The sequence below is a fragment of the Dendrobates tinctorius genome, unplaced genomic scaffold, assembly GCF_039654945.1.
Source record: "Dendrobates tinctorius isolate UK_male_01 unplaced genomic scaffold, ASM3965494v1 ptg000028l, whole genome shotgun sequence".
NCBI classification, from domain to species: Eukaryota; Metazoa; Chordata; class Amphibia; order Anura; family Dendrobatidae; genus Dendrobates; species Dendrobates tinctorius.
Window position 1 is genome coordinate 77092998 of NW_027361696.1, and position 25449 is coordinate 77118446.

The 25449-nt window shown below is 46.7% G+C and overlaps 1 long non-coding RNA gene across 1 annotated transcript in view; it reads right to left on the reverse strand.

The window, feature by feature from the left end:
- LOC141085563 (uncharacterized) overlaps positions 1-25449 on the reverse strand; it is a 158668-nt gene that overhangs the window by 58088 nt on the left and 75131 nt on the right. The gene's annotated exons all lie outside the window — the stretch shown is intronic.

Consider the following 25449-nt stretch of genomic DNA (forward strand, 5'->3'; position numbering starts at 1 on the left):
CTGTATGGAGAAATAGATGGGCCTCGTCATGAGATGTAAAAAGTGAGGTATTTTTCATTGTACTATACCGCTATTTCTCTGCCGTATCGGAGCATGATGAGTTGTGGTATGTGTTAAAGGGGCGCTCTTTCGCCCAGGGCACATGAAAACCTGGAGCCAGCCCTCCCCCCCCCACAGTCTGTAGCCAAATAACCCCCATTTTTCAGTGCGTAACTTGTATTATGAAGTTAATTAAGGTTGACAAGCTAAAGTAAGAAGAATTGATGCTTTTGGCATTCAAATGGGCACTGTAGGTGTGTTTCCTGTCCTCCTCTCACTGCCGACTTTTATTCCCCATTGACTTACATTGGGTTTCGTGTTTCGGGACGACCCCGACTTTTCCCTATAATCGGACGATCTTGCTCGACCCGACTTTTGGAAAAGTCGGGTTTCACGAAACGAAACGCGACCCTAAAAAACCAAAAGTCGCTCAACTCTAGTCGTCATCGTTCATCATTTTGGCAATGCGTGGGTCCCTTTTTAGGATCTGCAAGGCATAATCTGACATGTGGGCCAATGTTCCCGGTGTCAATGATGCACTGCGAGTGCTGGGTGGAGGAGCACTTTCTGGCAAATCCACATCCCTCCAGTCACGCACAAACCCTGTACCAGACCTTGCCACGCCAACATTTTCACTTGCCCCACGAGATGCATCCTCCTCCCCTAAGTAATCATCCTCCTCCTCCTCCTCTTCTTCCTCCACCTCGTCCAGGAGAGGTTCCTGAGCAGACAATGGCTGAATGTCATCAAGGATTCCCTCCTCCTCTTCCTCCTCATCAACATTGGCTGCAGACGCCTGCTCCTTAAGGTGCGTCAAAGTTTGCATGAGCAGACGCATAAGTGGGATGCTCATGCTTAGGATGGCGTCGTCTGCGCTTACCAGCCGTGTGCATTCCTCAAAACACTGAAGGACTTTACAAAGGTCTTTCAGCTTCGACCACTGCACACCTGTCAACTCCATGTCTGCTCTCAAAGTGCCTGGCCGTGTATCCTCACACAAATGCATAATGGCCTGCCTCTGCTCGCACAGCCGCTCCACCATGTGCAGGGTGGAGTTCCACCTTGTTGCAATGTCGATAAGGAGGCGGTGGTTGGGAAGGTGGAGCAATCGCTGCAGCTTCTGCATACGAACGGAGTGTACAGGCGACCGGCGGATGTGCGCGCACAGTCTTCGCACCTTCTGGAGCAGGGCTGTTAACTCCGGATAATTTTTGAGGAAGCACTGCACCACCAGGTTCAAGGTGTGAGCCAAGCAAGGTATATGGCTGAGTTTTGAAAGGGCTATGGCTGCCACAAAATTACGGCCGTTATCACTAACTACCTTGCCTGCCTCAAGATGTACACTGCCCAGCCATGACTCAGTTTGTCGCTTCAAGTACTCGGCCAGCACCTCGGCGGTGTGTCTGTTGCCCAAACACATCATCTGCAACACAGCCTGCTGACGCTTTCCACTAGCTGCTCGATAGGGGGACACATCGTGTGCAACAGTGGCAGCTGCAGATGGAGTGCTTGTACGACTGCGCTCTGTGGACGAGCTTTCGCTTCTGGAGGAGGAGGAGGAGGGTCGAACGCCTACAGCCAACTGTTTCCTATACCGTGGGCTAGGGAGCACTGTCCCACCACCGCTGTCCCCTGTGGACCCTGCATCCACCACATTAACCCAGTGCGCAGTGATGGACACGTAACGGCCCTGGCCATGCCGACTGGACCATGCATCAGTTGTGAGGTGCACCTTTCCGCTCACTGACTGCTTGAGTGCATGGACAATGCGGTCTTTCACATGATGGTGGAAGGCTGGGATGGCTTTGCGAGAGAAGTGGCGACTGGGTAGGTCATAGCGTGGTACTGCATAGGCCATGAGTTCGCGGAAAGCTGTGCTTTCCACCAACCGAAAGGGCATCATCTCAAACGAGATTAGTTTGGCAATGTGGGCGTTCAAACCCAGTGTACGCGGATGAGAGACTGAGTACTTTCTTGACCTACTCATAGTGTCTGGGAGGGTGAGCTGGACTTGAGAGCTGCATATGCTGGAAGTAGCGGTGGACAGGGCGGACTGAGAGAGGGTTGATGATGGTGATGGAGTTGGTGTTCTTTCTGATGGCCTAGAATCAGTCTTTCGTTGATATAACAGTGGGATTCCCTGACTGCTGTGGCCTTGCAATGACACCTCAACATTTGCTGCTGTGCTAACCGGTGGGCTTACAGTGGGGGAAGCAATGTAGCGTTGCTGACTACCTTCGTTGTGATCAGTTGCACATGTGGCACTTGAGGTTTGGTGTTGTGTCCACGCTTGCAAGTGCATGCTGGTTAAATGTCTAAGCATGCAACTGGTATTCAAATTTTTCAGATTTTTCCCTCGACTAAAGGTCTTTGCGCACTTCTTACAGATAACCTTGGCCTGATCATGAGGATTTTGGTCAAAAAAGTGCCACACTGCACTCTTCCTACTTTGGCAGACATTTTGCGGCCTAGCACGCTGTGATCTTTTGACCCTCTGGACAAGCTGTCCAGCAACTCTTTTGATGTTTGGAACCTGTCTTTGGAGTGCTCCGGGCCTGCCAGATAACAGCTGTTGCGATGTCGATGTCTGCTGTGGATGCTCCTCATCTGAGCTATTGGAAGCAGCACCCTCTTCCCCCAATGGATGCCAATCTGGGTCAACAACTGGGTCATCCATCACCTCCTCTTCTATGTCATGTGCACCTTCCTCTGTGTCACCGTGTATGGTGGTATAGTGTGCGGGTAGGGGCACCTGAGTCTCATCAGGGTCAGAATCTGGCTCTGTACACTGCGAGGACAATGTAGTGCTCTGAGTGAATGTACCAGCAGAATCATCCATCAGCGGCTGTGCATCAGTGCACTCCATGTCAGATTCATCTTGGCCTGGGTAATTCACCATTTCACTTGATAATCCAGGCATGGTATGTGAAAACAGCTCCATGGAGTAATCAGTAGTATGGCCTGCGTCATCCTTCAATCTTGGTTGGGGTGAAGGACACAAGGAAAGGTGTGGTTCATGAACATGAGCCTCCAATGACGACTCAGTGCTTTTACTTTTTACAACTGAAGAAGAGGAGGCGATAGAGCTGGAGGCTGAGTCAGCAATGTAAGACAAAACTTTTTCCTGATGCTCTGGCTTTAAAAGCGGTTTGCCAACTCCTAGAAAACTAAGTGTTCGAGGCCTTATGTAGCCAGACGATGACGCAGGCTCAACACCTCCTGCATTCGGTCCTATTTTGCTCTTGCCACTACCATCAGATCCACCACCAACACCATCATTACCAGCTGCCAACCCCCGCCCAATTCCACGGCCTCTTCCACCAGCCTTCCTCATTTTTGGTAGAAATGTAGACAAAATCCAACAAACTATATAGTAATGTAAAACAAGGTACAAGGTGTCTATAGGACAGGGGAGATTTTGAATTTCTGCAGACACTTGTGGACACTGGACACTTTTGGATTGTGTGAGGCCCACTGATATCTGAGCACTATGTGACAGGCTCGATGGCACAGCTGTGACAAAAGTGACGAGAGGATAAGGGAGATTTTGAATTTCTGCAGACACTTGTGGACACTGGACACTTTTGGATTGTGTGAGGCCCACTAATATCTGAGCGCTATGTGAAAGGCTCGATGGCACAGCTGTGACAAAAGTGACGAGAGGATAAGGGAGATTTTGAATTTCTGCAGACACTTGTGGACACTGGACACTTTTGGATTGTGTGAGGCCCACTGATATCTGAGCGCTATGTCACAGGCTCGATGGCACAGCTGTGACAAAAGTGACGAGAGGATAAGGGAGATTTTGAATTTCTGCACACACTTGTGGACACTGGACACTTTTGGATTGTGTGAGGCCCAATGAATATCTGAGCGCTATGTGACAGGCTCGATGGCACAGCTGTGACCAAAGTGACTAGAGGATAAAGGAGATTTTGAATTTCTGCACACACTTGTGGACACTGGACACTTTTGGATTGTGTGAGGCCCAATGAATATCTGAGCGCTATGTGACAGGCCCGATGGCACAGCTGTGACAAAAGTGACGAGAGGATAAGGGAGATTTTGAATTTCTGCAGACACTTGTGGACACTGGACACTTTTGGATTGTGTGAGGCCCACTGATATCTGAGCGCTATGTGACAGGCTCGATGGCACAGCTGTGACCAAAGTGACTAGAGGATAAGGGAGATTTTGAATTTCTGTACACACTTGTGGACACTGAACACTTTTGGATTGTGTGAGGCCCAATGAATATCTGAGCGCTATGTGACAGGCTCGATGGCACAGCTGTGACCAAAGTGACTAGAGGATAAGGGAGATTTTGAATTTCTGCACACACTTGTGGACACTGGACACTTTTGGATTGTGTGAGGCCCAATGAATATCTGAGCGCTATGTGACAGGCTCGATGGCACAGCTGTGACAAGTGACGAGAGGATAAGGGAGATTTTGAATTTCTGCAGACACTTGTGGACACTGGACACTTTTGGATTGTGTGAGGCCCACTGATATCTGAGCGCTATGTGACAGGCTCGATGGCACAGATGTGACCAAAGTGACTAGAGGATAAGGGAGATTTTGAATTTCTGCACACACTTGTGGACACTGGACACTTTTGGATTGTGTGAGGCCCACTGATATCTGAGCGCTATGTCACAGGCTCGATGGCACAGCTGTGACAAAAGTGACGAGAGGATAAGGGAGATTTTGAATTTCTGCACACACTTGTGGACACTGGACACTTTTGGATTGTGTGAGGCCCAATGAATATCTGAGCGCTATGTGACAGGTTAGATGGCACAGCTGTGACCAAAGTGACTAGAGGATAAGGGAGATTTTGAATTTCTGCACACACTTGTGGACACTGGACACTTTTGGATTGTGTGAGGCCCACTGATATCTGAGCGCTATGTGACAGGCTCGATGGCACAGCTGTGACAAAAGTGACAAGAGGATAAGGGAGATTTTGAATTTCTGCACACACTTGTGGACAGTGGACACTTTTGGATTGTGTGAGGCTCAATGAATATCTGAGCGCTATGTGACAGGCTCGATGGCACAGCTGTGACCAAAGTGACTAGAGGATAAGGGAGATTTTGAATTTCTGCACACACTTGTGGACACTGGACACTTTTGGATTGTGTGAGGCCCACTGATATCTGAGCGCTATGTCACAGGCTCGATGGCACAGCTGTGACAAAAGTGACGAGAGGATAAGGGAGATTTTGAATTTCTGCACACACTTGTGGACACTGGACACTTTTGGATTGTGTGAGGCCCAATGAATATCTGAGCGCTATGTGACAGGCTCGATGGCACAGCTGTGACCAAAGTGACTAGAGGATAAAGGAGATTTTGAATTTCTGCACACACTTGTGGACACTGGACACTTTTGGATTGTGTGAGGCCCACTGATATCTGAGCGCTATGTCACAGGCTCGATGGCACAGCTGTGACAAAAGTGACTAGAGGATAAGGGAGATTGGATTGCTTTTAAAAAAGCAGTTTGCAGAGCAGTGGGTAAACAGCAATGCCAGCCTGTCAGGAAGCCTTAAAAGGCAGCCCAACAACCAACACCACTAATACACCACAATATAGCCTCCCCTTGCACTGCACACACAGTGACTGGTGTGTTGTGCAGGCCAAATCGCTAGCAGCAGAAGCAGTTTTTTTTTCTTCTCAGCAGGACAAAAAAAAAAAATGGGAATGCTTTTAAAAAAGCAGTTTGCGGAGCAGTGGGTAAACAGCAATGCAGGAATGTCAGGAAGCCTTAGAAGGCAGCCCAACAACCAACACCACTGATACACCACTATATAGCCTCCCCTTGCACTGCACACACAATGACTGGTGTGTTGTACAGGCCAAATCGCTAGCAGCAGAAGCAGTTTTTTTTTCTTCTCAGCAGGACAAAAAAAAAAAATTGGGATTGCTTTTAAAAAAGCAGTTTGCGGAGCAGTGGGTAAACAGCAATGCAGGAATGTCAGGAAGCCTTAGAAGGCAGCCCAACAACCAACACCACTGATACACCACTATATAGCCTCCCCTTGCACTGCACACACAGTGACTGGTGTGTTGTACAGGCCAAATCGCTAGCAGCAGAAGCAGTTTTTTTTCTTCTCAGCAGGACAAAAAAAAAAATTGGGATTGCTTTTAAAAAAGCAGTTTGCGGAGCAGTGGGTAAACAGCAATGCAGGAATGTCAGGAAGCCTTAGAAGGCAGCCCAACAACCAACACCACTGATACACCACTATATAGCCTCCCCTTGCACTGCACACACAGTGACTGGTGTGTTGTGCAGGCCAAATCGCTAGCAGCAGAAGCAGTTTTTTTGTCTTCTTCCCTGCCTAACGCAGGGAAAAAGTCGCCGACTTTTGGCAAAGTCGGGTTTCATGAAACGAAACCCGACCCTAGGATGAGGTCGGCCACGAGGTCGGCGACTTACGCGCCAAAGTCGCGTTTCAAAAGTTTGTTTTGCACTCTTTTTCAGCCAATCAGGATCCACGGACACTGTGGGCAACGTGATGACATAGGCACGGGTCACCACCATCTTTCAGAAGGGCATGCAAGTGATTGGCTTGCTTTGGTGGGCGTCACAGGGGGTATAAAAGGGCGTGCACGCCGACCGCCATCTTACTTCTGCCGATCTTAGTATAGGGAGAGGTTGCTGCTGATTCTGTAGGGAGAGCGTTAGGCAGGGAAGAAGACAAAAAAACTGCTTCTGCTGCTAGCGATTTGGCCTGCACAACACACAAGTCACTGTGTGTGCAGTGCAAGGGGAGGCTATATTGTGGTGTATCAGTGGTGTTGGTTGTTGGGCTGCCTTTTAAGGCTTCCTGACACGCTGGCATTGCTGTTTACCCACTGCTCCGCAAACTGCTTTTTTAAAAGCAATCCAATCTCCCTTATCCTCTCGTCACTTTGGTCACAGGCAGCTGTGCCATCGAGCGTGTCACATAGCGCTCAGATATCAGTGGGCCGCACACAATCCACAAGTGTCCACTGTCCACAAGTGTACGCAGAGATTCAAAATCTCCATTATCCTCTCGTCACTTTGGTCACAGGCAGCTGTGCCATCGAGCGTGTCACATAGCGCTCAGATATCAGTGGGCCGCACACAATCCACAAGTGTCCAGTGTCCAAAAGTGTACGCAGAGATTCAAAATCTCCATTATCCTCTCGTCACTTTGGTCACAGGCAGCTGTGCCATCGAGCGTGTCACATAGCGCTCAGATATCAGTGGGCCGCACACAATCCACAAGTGTCCAGTGTCCACAAGTGTACGCAGAGATTCAAAATCTCCATTATCCTCTCGTCACTTTGGTCACAGGCAGCTTTGCCATCGAGCGTGTCACATAGCGCTCAGATATCAGTGGGCCGCACACAATCCACAAGTGTCCAGTGTCCAAAAGTGTACGCAGAGATTCAAAATCTCCATTATCCTCTCGTCACTTTGGTCACAGGCAGCTGTGCCATCGAGCGTGTCACATAGCGCTCAGATATCAGTGGGCCGCACACAATCCACAAGTGTCCACTGTCCACAAGTGTACGCAGAGATTCAAAATCTCCATTATCCTCTTGTCACTTTGGTCACAGGCAGCTGTGCCATCGAGCGTGTCACATAGCGCTCAGATATCAGTGGGCCTCACACCATCCACAAGTGTCCAGTGTCCAAAAGTGTACGCAGAGATTCAAAATCTCCATTATCCTCTCGTCACTTTGGTCACAGGCAGCTGTGCCATCGAGCGTGTCACATAGCGCTCAGATATCAGTGGGCCGCACACAATCCACAAGTGTCCAGTGTCCACAAGTGTACGCAGAGATTCAAAATCTCCATTATCCTCTCGTCACTTTGGTCACAGGCAGCTGTGCCATCGAGCGTGTCACATAGCGCTCAGATATTAGTGGGCCGCACACAATCCACAAGTGTCCACTGTCCAAAAGTGTACGCAGAGATTCAAAATCTCCATTATCCTCTCGTCACTTTGGTCACAGGCAGCTGTGCCATCGAGCATGTCACATAGCGCTCAGATATCAGTGGGCCGCACACAATCCACAAGTGTCCAGTGTCCAAAAGTGTACGCAGAGATTCAAAATCTCCATTATCCTCTCGTCACTTTGGTCACAGGCAGCTGTGCCATCGAGCGTGTCACATAGCGCTCAGATATCAGTGGGCCGCACACAATCCACAAGTGTCCACTGTCCACAAGTGTACGCAGAGATTCAAAATCTCCATTATCCTCTCGTCACTTTGGTCACAGGCAGCTGTGCCATCGAGCGTGTCACATAGCGCTCAGATATCAGTGGGCCGCACACAATCCACAAGTGTCCACTGTCCACAAGTGTACGCAGAGATTCAAAATCTCCATTATCCTCTCGTCACTTTGGTCACAGGCAGCTGTGCCATCGAGCGTGTCACATAGCGCTCAGATATCAGTGGGCCGCACACAATCCACAAGTGTCCACTGTCCAAAAGTGTACGCAGAGATTCAAAATCTCCATTATCCTCTCGTCACTTTGGTCACAGGCAGCTGTGCCATCGAGCGTGTCACATAGCGCTCAGATATCAGTGGGCCGCACACAATCCACAAGTGTCCAGTGTCCAAAAGTGTACGCAGAGATTCAAAATCTCCATTATCCTCTCGTCACTTTGGTCACAGGCAGCTGTGCCATCGAGCGTGTCACATAGCGCTCAGATATCAGTGGGCCGCACACAATCCACAAGTGTCCACTGTCCACAAGTGTACGCAGAGATTCAAAATCTCCATTATCCTCTCGTCACTTTGGTCGCAGGCAGCTGTGCCATCGAGCGTGTCACATAGCGCTCAGATATCAGTGGGCCGCACACAATCCACAAGTGTCCAGTGTCCAAAAGTGTACGCAGAGATTCAAAATCTCCATTATCCTCTCGTCACTTTGGTCACAGGCAGCTGTGCCATCGAGCGTGTCACATAGCGCTCAGATATCAGTGGGCCGCACACAATCCACAAGTGTCCACTGTCCACAAGTGTGTGCAGAAATTCTAAAACTCCCCTGTCCTATAGACACCTTGTACCTTGTTTTACATTACTATATAGTTTGTTGGATTTTGTCTACATTTCTACCAAAAATGAGGAAGGCTGGTGGAAGAGGCCGTGGAATTGGGCGGGGGTTGGCAGCTGGTAATGATGGTGTTGGTGGTGGATCTGATTGTAGTGGCAAGAGCAAAATAGGACCGAATGCAGGAGGTGCTGACCCTGCGTCATCGTCTGGCTACATAAGGACTCGAACGCTTAGTTTTCTAGGAGTTGGCAAACCGCTTTTAAAGGCAGAGCATCAGGAAAAAGTTTTGTCTTACATTGCTGACTCAGCCTCCAGCTCTATCGCCTCCTCTTCTTCAGTTGTAAAAAGTAAAAGCACTGAGTCATCATTGGAGGCTCATGTTCATGAACCACACCTTTCCTTGTGTCCTTCACCCCAACCAAGATTGAAGGATGATGCAGGCCATACTACTGATTACTCCATGGAGCTGTTTTCACATACCATGCCTGGATTATCAAGTCAAATGGTGAATTACCCAGGCCAAGATGAATCTGACATGGAGTGCACTGATGCACAGCCGCTGATGGATGATTCTGCTGGTACATTCACTCAGAGCACTACATTGTCCTCGCAGTGTACAGAGCCAGATTTTGACCCTGATGAGACTCAGGTGCCCCTTCCCGCACACTATACCACCATACACGGTGACACAGAGAAAGGTGCACATGACATAGAAGAGGAGGTGATGGATGACCCAGTTGTTGACCCAGATTGGCATCCATTGGGGGAAGAGGGTGCTGCTTCCAATAGCTCAGATGAGGAGCATCCACAGCAGACATCGACATCGCAACAGCTGTTATCTGGCAGGCCCGGAGCACTCCAAAGACAGGTTCCAAACATCAAAAGAGTTGCTGGACAGCTTGTCCAGAGGGTCAAAAGATCACAGCGTGCTAGGCCGCAAAATGTCTGCCAAAGTAGGAAGAGTGCAGTGTGGCACTTTTTTGACCAAAATCCTCATGATCAGGCCAAGGTTATCTGTAAGAAGTGCGCAAAGACCTTTAGCCGAGGGAAAAATCTGAAAAATTTGAATACCAGTTGCATGCTTAGACATTTAACCAGCATGCACTTGCAAGCGTGGACACAACACCAAACCTCAAGTGCCACATGTGCAACTGATCACAACGAAGGTAGTCAGCAACGCTACATTGTTTCCCCCACTGTAAGCCCACCGGTTAGCACAGCAGCAAATGTTGAGGTGTCGTTGCAAGGCCACAGCAGTCAGGGAATCCCACTGTTATATCAACGAAAGACTGATTCTAGGCCATCAGAAAGAACACCAACTCCATCACCATCATCAACCCTCTCTCAGTCCGCCCTGTCCACCGCTACTTCCACCATATGCAGCTCTCAAGTCCAGCTCACCCTCCCAGACACTATGAGTAGGTCAAGAAAGTACTCAGTCTCTCATCCGCGTACACTGGGTTTGAACGCCCACATTGCCAAACTAATCTCGTTTGAGATGATGCCCTTTCGGTTGGTGGAAAGCACAGCTTTCCGCGAACTCATGGCCTATGCAGTACCACGCTATGACCTACCCAGTCGCCACTTCTTCTCTCGCAAAGTCATCCCAGCCCTCCACCATCATGTGAAAGACCGCATTGTCCATGCACTCAAGCAGTCAGTGAGCGGAAAGGTGCACCTCACAACTGATGCATGGTCCAGTCGGCATGGCCAGGGCCGTTACGTGTCCATCACTGCGCACTGGGTTAATGTGGTGGATGCAGGGTCCACAGGGGAAAGCGGTGGTGGGACAGTGCTGCCTAGCCCACGGTATAGGAAACAGTTGGCTGTAGGCGTTCGACCCTCCTCCTCCTCCTCCTCCTCCAGAAGCGACAGCTCGTCCACAGAACGCAGTCGTACGAGCACTCCATCTGCAGCTGCCACTGTTGCACACGATGTGTCCCCCTATCGAGCAGCTAGTGGAAAGCGTCAGCAGGCTGTGTTGCAGATGATGTGTTTGGGCGACAGACACACCGCCGAGGTGCTGGCCGAGTACTTGAAGCGACAAACTGAGTCATGGCTGGGCAGTGTACATCTTGAGGCAGGCAAGGTAGTTAGTGATAACGGCCGTAATTTTGTGGCAGCCATAGCCCTTTCAAAACTCAGCCACATACCTTGCTTGGCTCACACCTTGAACCTGGTGGTGCAGTGCTTCCTCAAAAATTATCCGGAGTTAACAGACCTGCTCCAGAAGGTGCGAAGACTGTGCGCGCACATCCGCCGGTCGCCTGTACACTCCGTTCGTATGCAGAAGCTGCAGCGATTGCTCCACCTTCCCAACCACCGCCTCATTATCGACATTGCAACAAGGTGGAACTCCACCCTGCACCTTAAGGAGCAGGCGTCTGCAGCCAATGTTGATGAGGAGGAAGAGGAGGAGGGAATACTTGATGACATTCAGCCATTGTCTGCTCAGGGACCTCTCCTGGACGAGGTGGAGGAAGAAGAGGAGGAGGAGGAGGATGATGGGGATGATTACTTAGGGGAGGAGGATGCATCTCGTGGGGCAAGTGAAAATGTTGGCGTGGCAAGGTCTGGTACAGGGTTTGTGCGTGACTGGAGGGATGTGGATTTGCCAGAAAGTGCTCCTCCACCCAGCACTCGCAGTGCATCATTGACACCGGGAACATTGGCCCACATGTCAGATTATGCCTTGCGGATCCTAAAAAGGGACCCCCGCATTGCCAAAATGATGAACGATGACGACTACTGGTTGGCCAGCATCCTGGATCCACGCTATAAAGGCAAATTACAAAACATCATGCCACAGGAGAACCTTGACCTAATATTGGCTAATAAACAAGCAACTCTGGTAAATCGGTTGCTTGAGGCATTCCCAGCACACAGCAGCGGTGATGGTTCTCACACGAGCCGTACGGGCCGGGGGCAGCTTGGCAGAGGTGTTCGTGGTGCACACAGCAGAAGTGGCGTTGGAGACAGGGGTTTCATGACAATGTTGTGGACTGATTTTTCAAATACCGCTCACACAACTGGTAATACTGCATCGATGGAAAGTGACAGGAGACAGCAGTTGTCAACTATGGTTACAAACTACATTTCCTCCCATATCGATGTTCTCCCACACAGGTCATTCCCCTTTGACTATTGGGCCGCTAAACTGGACACCTGGCCTGAATTGGCCCAATATGCCTTACAGGAGCTCGCTTGCCCAGCTGCAAGTGTGCTATCGGAAAGAGTCTTCAGTGCAGCTGGATCAATCCTGACAGAAAAAAGGACCCGTCTGTCAACCCAAAATGTGGATGATCTAACCTTCATTAAAATGAACCACGCATGGGTTTCCAAGGATTTTGTCCCACCTTCCCCTGATGACACATAGGGTGACAGAAAAATGGCTTGCTTTGGTCCACCTCTTCCTGGTACTTCACCTATTTCGCCTTTTGCATCAGTTGAATGTCCAACATCAACATATGCCACTTTCTAAAACTCCCTAACTGTGCTGCCTCCCCCCCCATGGCCGGGGTCACCACCTAGCGCACGACACCGTGCGAGTGCCGTTGCCCTGGACAGGTGGGTAGGCCGACTCTTGGGCGCGGGCACTGGCACAGGGTCCCTCATAGTGCAATCAAGTGTCTCTGACGGTGGTGGTGCACACCCGCCGTCAGACACACCGCTGTACTATGAGGGGCCCAGTGACAGTACCGACGCCCACGAGTGGGCCCCCCTTGCTTGGCCAGGGCCCCAGCATTTGCAATCTTTACCTCTCCCTGCTCCTCCGCTGTGTAATCTGGGCCGTCAAATCCATACTGTGCCTGACACCGTCTGAGCCTGCCTCCTGAGACATATATTTTGAATGTGTACGCTATCCATACATGTTATCCGGGGATACGGTACCCTTTCTAACCTTTGTGCAATGACGTGCAATCCATACTGGGCCTAACACCGTCTGAGCCTGCCTCATGCTGTATAGACATATATTTTGAATGTGTACGCTATCCATACATGTTATCCGGGGATACGGTACCCCTTCTAACCTTTGTGCAATGACGTGCAATCCATACTGGGCCTAACACCGTCTGAGCCTGCCTCATGCTGTATAGACATATATTTTGAATGTGTACGCTATCCATACATGTTATCCGGGGATACGGTACCCCTTCTAACCTTTGTGCAATGACGTGCAATCCATACTGGGCCTAACACCGTCTGAGCCTGCCTCATGCTGTATAGACATATATTTTGAATGTGTACGCTATCCATACATGTTATCCGGGGATACGGTACCCCTTCTAACCTTTGTGCAATGACGTGCAATCCATACTGGGCCTAACACCGTCTGAGCCTGCCTCATGCTGTATAGACATATATTTTGAATGTGTACGCTATCCATACATGTTATCCGGGGATACGGTACCCCTTCTAACCTTTGTGCAATGACGTGCAATCCATACTGGGCCTAACACCGTCTGAGCCTGCCTCATGCTGTATAGACATATATTTTGAATGTGTACGCTATCCATACATGTTATCCGGGGATACGGTACCCCTTCTAACCTTTGTGCAATGACGTGCAATCCATACTGGGCCTAACACCGTCTGAGCCTGCCTCATGCTGTATAGACATATATTTTGAATGTGTACGCTATCCATACATGTTATCCGGGGATACGGTACCCCTTCTAACCTTTGTGCAATGACGTGCAATCCATACTGGGCCTAACACCGTCTGAGCCTGCCTCATGCTGTATAGACATATATTTTGAATGTGTACGCTATCCATACATGTTATCCGGGGATACGGTACCCCTTCTAACCTTTGTGCAATGACATGCAATCCATACTGGGCCTAACACCGTCTGAGCCTGCCTCATGCTGTATAGACATATATTTTGAATTTGTACGCTATCCATACGTTATCCGGGGATACGGTACCCCTTCTAACCTTTGTGCAATGACGTGCAATCCATACTGGGCCTAACACAGTCTGAGCCTGCCTCATGCTGTATAGACATATATTTTGAATGTGTACGCTATCCATACATGTTATCCGGGGATACGGTACCCCTTCTAACCTTTGTGCAATGACGTGCAATCCATACTGGGCCTAACACCGTCTGAGCCTGCCTCATGCTGTATAGACATATATTTTGAATGTGTACGCTATCCATACATGTTATCCGGGGATACGGTACCCCTTCTAACCTTTGTGCAATGACGTGCAATCCATACTGGGCCTAACACCGTCTGAGCCTGCCTCATGCTGTATAGACATATATTTTGAATGTGTACGCTATCCATACATGTTATCCGGGGATACGGTACCCCTTCTAACCTTTGTGCAATGACGTGCAATCCATACTGGGCCTAACACCGTCTGAGCCTGCCTCATGCTGTATAGACATATATTTTGAATGTGTACGCTATCCATACATGTTATCCGGGGATACGGTACCCCTTCTAACCTTTGTGCAATGACGTGCAATCCATACTGGGCCTAACACCGTCTGAGCCTGCCTCATGCTGTATAGACATATATTTTGAATGTGTACGCTATCCATACATGTTATCCAGGGATACGGTACCCTTTCTAACCTTTGTGCAATCACGTGCAATCCATACTGGGCGTGAGAACGGCTGGCGAGCTGTTAAGCAAGCTACAGCACCTGTCCAGACAAGTACAGGGATTCCCTAGTGAGGAGACTTATTTGATTGTTTTCTATGTTGGGACAGCAATTTTTGGGGAGCACTATACTCTGGAGAATGATAGATGGTGCCCACCATACACTGGAACATTCCAAAGGTGGACATCAGACACTGGAGCAGCATTTACAGGGCCCATTATACACTAGAGCAGTAGAAATGGGGCCCATTATGTTTGGAGCATTATTTGGGCCCATAAGACAGTGGAGCTTCATCCATGGGGACCAACATATACTGTAGCATTATGTGGAGCTCATCATATACTGTTTCAAACATTATATGGGACCAATGATTTTGTATGGAGAAATAGATGGGCCTCGTCATGAGATGTAAAAAGTGAGGTATTTTTCATTGTACTATACCGCTATTTCTCTGCCGTATCGGAGCATGATGAGTTGTTGTATGTGTTAAAGGGGCGCTCTTTCGCCCAGGGCACATGAAAACCTGCAGCCAGCCCTCCCCCCCCACAAATTTAGCCAAATAACCCCCATTTTTCAGTGCGTAACTTGTATTATGAAGTTAATTAAGGTTGACAAGCTTAAGTAAGAAGAATTGATGCTTTTGGCATTCAAATGGGCACTGTAGGTGTGTTTCCTGTCCTCCTCTCACTGCCGACTTTTATTCCCCATTGACTTACATTGGGTTTCGTGTTTCGGGACGACCCCGACTTTTCCCTATAATCGGACGATCTTGCTCGACCCGACTTTTGGAAAAGTCGGGTTTCACGAAACGAAACGCGACCCTAAAAAAGCAAAAGTCGCTCAACTCTAGTTGTCACCTTTAGTTCTTCCATGACAGAGACAGAAGTGAAAGGTGGCCTCAGATAAAGTTATCTGTAGGCTTCCCTAAGTGGGATATCCTTATAAGTGTCACAACTAATAGATTATGCTGAGCATCTTGAAAGGTTTAAGGAGATGTAATATCTTCAAAGTCAGAGACACATCTAAGGATCAAACGATTAAGAGTCTCACCCCTGCCTGCTGGAGGCTCCTGATAGCTCTGTCTTGGAAGGAATGAGTTAATGTAATAGGTTTGGGGAATGCACAATGTCTATAGCACGCTCATGTCTTACATGTGTAAACTATACAGTGTATGATTTATTAATGGAAAAATCACCTATATCGGTTGGGGTCTGTGTGAAGAGGATGACAAAACTTGAACTCTTCTTTCTATGAGCTTCATTTAGAATATAGTTTTTAAATTTATTGTCTTATGTTCAAAAACTTTTCAAACTTCTCTTTTTTTTGCTTTGGGGGCTGATGGAAAGTTTTTTTTGTATTTTAGATTTATGATTTTCTGGAAATTCTAAGAAGTGTGAGAATGTTAATTAAGCTGCTTTCCTGAAATTTAATTATATTGTATAGAAGGTCTCAGAACACATATTTGGAGAAGTTGTTTTTTTTTCCACTATCATTAGTGTAATCATTCTCAGAGTATAATTTAGGAGATTGCTATAAATAAATACATTTTTTTTAAAAAATGACATGGGGTCTCTTCTATTTTTGATAACCATCTCAGGCAAAACTGCAACCCTCATCTGTCAGCTTTATCATGGCTAGTTATCAAGAATAAAGGCGTCCCTGCCTCTTTTAAAATTATTAAAATAAATAATTTAAAATAACGGCATAGAATCCCCCTAATTTTTGACAACCAGCTGAGCTAAAGCTAACAGCTGGGGGCTGGTAGTCTCAGACTGGTAAGGGGCCATGAACATTGCCCCCCCAGCCTAAAAATAGCAATCCACAGCCACCCCAGAAAAGGTGCATTTATTAGATGCGTCAATTCTGGCGCTTTGCCCGGATCTTCCCACTTGTCTGGTGGCAAGTTGGGTAATGGCTGTAGGGTTGATAACAGTTGTTTTATGGTCATTGACATGAAGCTCACAGGTTAGTAATGTAGAGGCACCTATAAGACACCACCCCCATTACTAACCCCATAGTTATATTGCAAAAAAGATGCAGCCAGAATAAAAACCTTTAATTGAAAGACACAGACTGCTTTATTTGAAGAAAAAAAAGAACATTTATACTCCCCTTACGCCTAATCCATTGAAGCCGATGTCACCTATAAAAGGCAGAAAATAATAAACAACCATAATACACACCTTTATGCCTAATCCATTGATGCCCATGTCCCCTGGAAAAGAAGAAAAAATTATAAACAACCATATCCCCATACTGTCCCATGACAATTCGGATTATTTAGACACAGAGGTGACTGCTTACCCTGTCAGCCGGAACACATTGACAGGAGCATAATCACTTCTGCAGTGCCTAGTGCTGAGCTGCCATGTAAAAGTTATCATGCAGTGAGCAGTGCGCAGTGCTGTAAGTGTGGTCAGTGGGGTTCATCAGGTTTGAACCCTGGTAAACTTTCTCATGGCAGCTCAGCTGTCAGTTTTGACTGAGATGGTAATCAAAATTAGAAGAGAACCCCCTTGTAATTTTTTTCTTAATATTTATTTATAGCACAGGTGCTGTCTGAATACTCCCATCAGCAGTGCCTGCTCTCACTGTTATCAGCAACAGCAGGCGTAGGCTGATGAGAGTAGTACTCTCATCAGCCGATGCTTCTGTGATGGCGGTAAACTTTTTACCACCGATCATAGCTACTGGCTCATGCTGTCATCTGACAGCGTGGGGACCGAAGCTCTCTGACCGGCGGTAATGATCTTACCTCCAATCAGAGTCCATGTTTGACAGCGTGGCAAATAACGAATGTTCGGGCCCCCATTCATCTGAATTGGGTCTGGGTTCGGGTACAATTCTGGTACCCGAACCAAACTCTTTTTTTAGATGTTTTGCAGAACCCGCCGACACGAACATCCACGAGTTCGCCCATCATTATTTATGACCCCAAAGCAATGCTCCAACAGCGAGAAATGATGCTTTGAAGTTCTGTGTATATGCATCTGGTAGTGCAGTGCATTGACACATGATGATGCACTTTCAGCTCCTCATCCTCAAATTGTATTCTCTGTCTAGTGCTGGTTAATTGACAGATCATTGACTCTGATACCACGCAGTGAATACATCATGAGGTGGAGGAGCTCGAAGTGCATCATTATTTGACAATGCAATTTCAGATATATATACAGAATTCCAAAAAACAATTTCTCGTGGCCTTAACAGCACTTTGGGGTCAAAAAGTGATCAACTTGCTTGACTATTAAAAGTTTATGACAAGTTAACTTTAAAGAGGCCATTTACTGTAAATTTAAAATGAGTACTTCCTTAAATCAGCCCTGCTCCACTGATTCCAGAACAGATTTTCTTTTTCTTCTGCTCCCCTCCATTCTTAAGTTTTGCACCCTGGAAACAAATATTAGATTTTTCCATTTAACTAACTTGGCATTGTAACATCCGTTGCCAGCACCCCTGTATGGTTACCTTTTCCCTCCATGCCTTATCGACCCAGCCGCAGCCACATCCTCAAGCTGCTCTGCCTCCCTCTCCTGTGCACGTCACATAGGCTTACAGCGGCGAGTCCAGTGCACTGCTCTTAAATAGGTAGTGCACTCACCTGCAAACATGTCCCAAGCCAATAGCTGGAAACATCTTGTACAAAAGGCACCCTCCCCAATAGGGAGGTGCCTGAGCAACTCCTATAGTTTCTCAGTTGTAGAGTGTTTGCACCTGTATGTTGCCAGGTCCCCTGCCCTCAGTCTATTATAGTTATTTCCTTAGCCTGTATCGTCCCTATAGCCTTCTATAGTATATACATTACACTGAAGCCACTCTGGAAGTACCTGAACCGTTTACCAAGACCCATGTGTCTGAACAAGAACCTATTCCAGAATCCAATGTTGTCTGGACTGTCTATCAGGCTTCAAATCCTGCCTGTCCGTGACTCCGCTAGTGTCCTCATCCAATGATCCTGGCCACTGAGGTCGACAGTTGGGGGACTGACTACAAGTGGTATCTGGTGGCTACCTGCAGCTCAAGCCTGACTCCGTCATCAGGAGCTCCAGTGAACACCAAGTAGTTGCTTAGCTACACCCCTCCTAGGCAAGCCTGGCCCATGGCATAGTGGGTCGAGCCACCGTGTGCACCATCTACGAGTGTTATAGGCTTATTGCGTTGATCTTTTCTGTAGGCATTCTCTTTTTCACCTCTTAAGCTGGTTCAATGAAAACACAGCTCCACCTACATTGAAATCAGTGGTACATGCCCAGCTGGTAGAAGGGAAAATTTGCATCTTTGTTACCAAAGGGCATAACTTTCTAATTGAGGGCCACAGAAAAAAAAACTGTTCAAGAGTCAGTAGAGCAGCGACAATTAAACAAGGCAAACCTTTACTGTTCCACCTTTAATCCATTCATCAAGATCTTGATGAAGACTGTTATGTCGAAAAGCGTCATCTGTTTCTGGAGTGTTTTTTTACATGCCCGGCAATCCTGTGCCATTCATGTTTTAACCTAATGGATTAAAGGTTATATTTTAGTCTCCGATCTACTGGCTGTTTTTTTTCTTTTTTTTTTTCCCTCTCTTCCCAAGTACATTTGCTCTATGGAACCGTGCTGAGTGCCAGCTGCTTAATGAAGACTTGACAGAAGGGTGAGCTGAATATAGTTCGATTTTTTTTTTTCTCAATTTACTGTTCCACCACCCCAACCACTCCACATACCAGACCTCTGCTCTTCCCTAATAAACTCCCTCTCCAACATCACTGAAGGAGAGCTTACTCATTTCCTTTCCAAATCACACTTCACCAACTGTGCAATTGATCCCATCCCTTCCCACCTGCTCCCCAACCTCATTAACATGCTCATTTCAGCCCTAACCCATCTATTCAACCTATCACTATCTTCTGGTACCTTCCCCTCTGCCTTCAAAAAAAATACCTTGACCCAACTACTATGCCCAGCTATCGCCCCATCTCACTGCTCCCATTTGCTTTCAAACTCCTTGAGCAGCATGTCCATGCTCAACTTTCCTCCCACCTCTCATCTAACTCTCTCCTTGACAACCTCCAATCTGGCTTCGGCCCCCACCACTCCACCGAAACTGCCCTTACCAAAATTACTAATGACTTACAGCCAAAGCTAACATACAGTTTTCCATCCTCCTCCTTCTTGACCTGTCCTCTGCCTTCGACATAGTCGACCACTGCCTACTGCTACAGATTCTTTCTTCCCTTTGTATAAAAGACCTTGCCTTGTCCTGGATCGCCTCATACCTTTCCAACCGCAAATTTAGCGTTTCCCACTCCCACACTACCTCCTCATCCCGCCCTCTCTCTGTTGGAGTCCCCCAAGGCTCTGTCCTGGGGCCCCTACTTTTTTCCATCTATACCCTTGGACTAGGATAACTCAAAGTCAAATGGCTTCCAGTACCACCAGTATGCGGATGACACTCAGATCTACCTCTCTGCTGTGCAGAATCCCAGAGTGTCTGTCAGCCATATCCTCCTTCTTCACCTCTCGCTTCCTAAAACTCAATGTAGACAAATCCGAACTCATCATCTTTCCTCCATCTCACGTTTCTTCCCTAACCGATCCATTTATTATGGTAAATGGCATCAGGCTCTCTCTCACACCTGAAATCCGCTGCCTCAGAGTAACTCTCAATTCTGTCCTGTCCTTCAACCCGCACGTCCAAACTCTTGCCACCTCCTGTCGCCTCCAACTCAAAAATATTTCCAGAATCCGTCCATTCCTCAACCACCCTCAATCTGCTAAAACACTTGTACACGCCCTCATCATCTCCCGCTTTGACTACTGCAACACTCTCCTCTGTGGCCTCCCTGCTAACTCTCTTGCACCACTCCAGTCTGTCCTCAACTCTGCTGCCTGACTAATCCACCTCTCTCCTCGCTACTCCTCTGTTTCTCCCCTCTGCAAATCCCTCCACTGGCTCCCATTGCCCAATGAATCCAGTTCAAACTATTAACACTGACCTACAAAGCCATCCACAACCTGTCCCCTCGCTATATCTCTGAACTAATCTCCCAATATCTTCCTTCACATAATCTTCGATCCTCCCAAGACCTCCTACTCTCCTCCACACTTATTCGTTCCTCACACAACCGCCTCCAAGATTTCTCCCGAATATCCCCCATTCTCTGGAATTCCATGCCTCATCACGTCCGATTATCCAACATCCTCTGATCCTTCAAACGGAACCTGAAAACCCATCTCTTCAAGAAGGCTTACAGCCTGCAATAACCATTCTGCCGCCTCACCACCACCTGGGCTGCCGCCTCACCGCCACCAGAGCTGCTGCACCCCCGACCTTCTGTCTCTTCCTCAATATCCCATAGAATGTAAATCTGCAAGGACAGGGTTCTCTCTTCTCTGTACCAGTCTGTCAATGTAAATTTGTTTACTGTAAATGATATCTATAACTTTGTGTGTAACCCCTTCTCATGAACAGCACCAAGGAATTAATGGTGCTATATAAATAAATAATAATAATAATAATAATAATAATAATAAATTAGACAAATTACTCAGTTTAAAGAGTCCTTTCAATTACGTTGGGGATATCCCTTTTGAATATAAATGGTGGCTGTCCACATCATACACAATCCATGATCAAGCAATAATAGACATAACGTAGAATAACTATTAATAAAGATGTTATTGGTGTCATTTTTATTTCTCTCATGATTAATTTGTAGCAATCGTTAGTAGGGGAAGTTTTTAAATTTTTCATGGCATTTTTTTTTTTTTGCCTAATTGCCCAGCATGGGTTTAAGGCTACCATTAATGAATAGAAGACAATAGAATGTTTTAGTTACAACATGACAGTTTTCCTAAACCAAGCATTGAGCTCTATATAACAGTTTACTTTGATATACAGCAGGACGTTCACATCCTGTGCATTCTTACCAGTCTACCCTACTCTTTCCCAAGCCTGCCCTTTCCCAGCTATTTATCCTGCAGACTTTCCTAATGCAGGGCTTGTTAATGGGATACAGAATGCCTTTTGGTGTTGCCTTGCCCTTAATTGAATTAATTTTGACTTTAGGAGAGGCCCAGACTCCTACTTGTGAATGCCCCTATAAACAATGCATATCTGTTCGCAGAGTAGACAGTCGGGAGCCACAACATAGGAATACAGTGTCAAACGTAGCAAGACCCATTCAAGTAATTGTATCAAGAAAAAAACTAACATAATGAGCCAATATGGGAAAAATATATATATATATATATATATATATATATATATATATATATATAAATTTGCTCAGCACATTCTGAACATTTTTGTTGAATAATTGATGTAAAAATTGTATTAAGAAGGAGGGGATTATGAAGTTGCCTCCACATGTCTGTATGATCTAAAGGTTATAAAGAGATATAGTATTATCTCTTCTGAAGACATTTACATGTACAGAATAATGTAACCATATTGCAACCAGTCCATGATCATGCGAACATAGTGTGGTAATGTGCATTTTTTGTGAATTATTCACATTTCAGCCAATAAGCACACAGAAGTAACAACCGTAGCAAAATAGCAAATATTGTGAAATGTTTTATAGAGTTCTAAGTATTTGGTTGGATCAAATTGTATTATTACAGTAGATGTGATGAATTTGTTCATCATTGGTATTTATGGTTAAAATTGTTACATGTGTAAATATATTTAACATACTCTAGTTAATAAAAGATGAATAGGAATATGGTTAAAATACATCAGTGAAAGACTTTTTTTTTACAGTTACATAGGTATACAAATGATATATATTCTATAAATTCTTAAATCCATTGAAAAGAAAAGTATTGTGTTTGAGGGATGGGGGGAAATTGTCTACTATGAAGAAGTCGCAACAAAATTTTAATTTCATAAGCTATTGTGGTGCCCTGCGTCTTTATCGCCACAAAAGGGTTAAATATGTACAGTTTTGTAAGTGTTTTGTGAGCAATGGGAGTTATGCTTTTTCTGCTAGAGACCACAAGACACACACACAATTCACCTCACTCCCTCGCTTGTCTGGAGCTTAGAGCTTTGCAGACATACCCTAACTGGGAGGGGAAGGGGCCGAGTTGTTGTTTCAGTGAAGAAGAACGAGGAAGAAGACTCTTGGAAGCCATGTTAAGACGTGCTCTATCCAGGAGTGAGAGCTAAGAAGCATCAGGGAACCAGCCCCTAGACCATCCATGCTTTCAGAGCAGGGTGGTAAGCTGAGAGACTGTGTGGGATTATACAACCAGCAGTCAAGTGTTTTCCCTCAGAAATACTGCAACAACCTAGGATCAGTGAAGGATGGTGCAAGTGGGAACTTGAGCTGCTTCACAAAGGATTCAAGCTGCAAGTTGCCGGAGGCGAAATACACAGTGAGTAGAGACAATATTGGAAGTTCTAAACTCCGGGAAGCCTTGGTCCCAGAAGGGATTAGAATAGCAGGAAGTTTACACTGAGTCACAGCAGAAAGGATAACGCCCATTCTCCAGAGCAGATTGTAACCTGGTGAGAGTTGTAATATCTCCTCTGAACTGCACCTGAACCACAGTAAATGATAAAATGACTTTTCTTGTCTCCTGCCTTATTCCTCCGTGCCTTCTACTTCCATCACAATCTCTGGGGGTCGGCCGTGGTTGGAGAGGGTTTAACATCTGCAATGCCTTCACCATCTACTCCCCCAGGGATCATCTGCAGTGCCGGCTATACTACAGTCGAACACTCCAACTGGCGTCACGAATCACTGCATAAACTTTATCCCTAATCAATACTCCCCTTTTACATGACCGCCTGAGGCCACGGACCGGGTCACTGCCACTGTAGCATTTCCCATTTAAGTTAATAGGCTCGGTACCGAGTATCCCACGGCCCCTGGGGTGCTTCACTATCCTGATTACTTGTGTAATAAGTGTGTAAGTGTATTGGTATACTTACTATTGATGAGTAAACATGCTCGGATAAGGGGTTCTCTGAGCATGCTTGAGTGCTAACCGAGTGTCTTGGGAGTGCTTGAAAAAAATGATCAAGACCCCGCAGCTGCATGTCTCGCGGATGTTCCTCATCTGAAAGACATGCAGGAATTGCCTGTTTGTTAGACAATCCCTGCATGTGTTGCAGCTGTCGAACAGCCCTGAGGCATGCAGCCATGAGGTCTCAAACATATTTTTTGAGCACGCCCAAGATACTCGGTTAGCACTCTAGCATGCTCAGATAACTCCTTATCCCAGCATGTTCGCTTATTACTAATACTTACCATCGGCATCCTCTCCGATTCCCAGCACTGTTCCAGCCCTACATGAGTGCTCCTTTTCTTTGCTGGCACACACAGTGAAAGTTGTATGGGACAGGGCTACTTCCTTCAATGTTAGCCTAGGCATCATAGACTTTAAAAAGGAAAGTGACGTCCATCTCACACATAAGACCCTGTGTGAACCACTTAGTCTACCTGCAAGTCACATGGGCAGAAAGAGTTCTAGAGCAACGCTGGAAACCAGGAAATATCATGTTTGATAAGTATAATTGCAGGTTTTTAGCCCAGGAAAGACATGGTTGATAAATATTAGGCTCATAGAATCCTAGAATATTAGACTTGGAATGGACCTCCAAGGTCATTGTGTCCAACCCTCTGCTGAATGCTTTATTCACTAAACCATCTCACACAGATGTCTGTCCAGCCTCTGTTTGAAGACTTCCATTGAAGAAGAACTCCCCACCACCAGTGTCAGCATGTTCCACTCATTGATCACCCTCTGTCAAAAAGTTTTTTCTAATATTTAATCTGTATCTTCTTCCTTTCAGTTTTATTCCATTGCTTCTTGTGTTTCCATATGAAAATGAGAATAATGATGATCCCTGTACACTGTGACATACCTTCAGATATTTGCAGATAACTATTAAGTATCATCTTAGTCTTTCTTTTGTTCCTTGTAGGACTACTTTGCAGTCCACTCACCATCCTGGTAACTCTTCCCTGAACTTGCTCCAGTTTTTCAATGTCTATCTTGAAATGTGCCCAGAACTGGACACAGTATTCCAGATGAGGCCTGACAAAGGAGGGGTAGAGGGGGATAATGACTTCACGTGATCTAGGCTCTATGCTTCTCTGAATATATCCTAAAATTGTGTTTGCTTTTTTTGGCTGCTGCATCACACTGTTAACTCAAGTTAACTCATGTGCAGTCTGTGATCTATTAGTATAAGCAAGTATACCCATCTTTTTCACACATGCAGTTATTTAGTTCTATTCCTCCCCTTCTGTAGATGTAATTTTTGTTTTTCTTGCCCAAATGAATCTTGAATTTCTCCCTGTTAAATACCATTATATTAGTCACTGCCCAGTCAGTCTATTTGAAGCTTATCTATATCTTTCTGAATCTTTTGTCTGTCTTCTCTAGTGTTAAGGCCCCTTTACATTTAGTGATGCACCAGCGATCCCGACAACGATACGACCTGGTCAGGATCGCTGGTGCATCGCTAAATGGTCGCTAGTGAGCTGCCACACAGGAAGATCTCACAGCGATGTAGCGACATAGCAGCGGTCGTTACTTACCTTTCAGATGCGGCGATCCAAACGTCCTCCCGCCCATGTCCATGCGTCGCTCGTTGGCGCCAGCAGGAAGCCCAGCAGGAAGCGCCCAACAACAATTGGAGCTGCAGGATCTCGCGCGATCAGCGACAGACAGCGGGGGAGCCGGTCGGAGGTATCACCAGTGGCGTAGCGTGCGGGGGGCTGGGGGGCGGTCCGCCCCAGGCGGCACGTGAG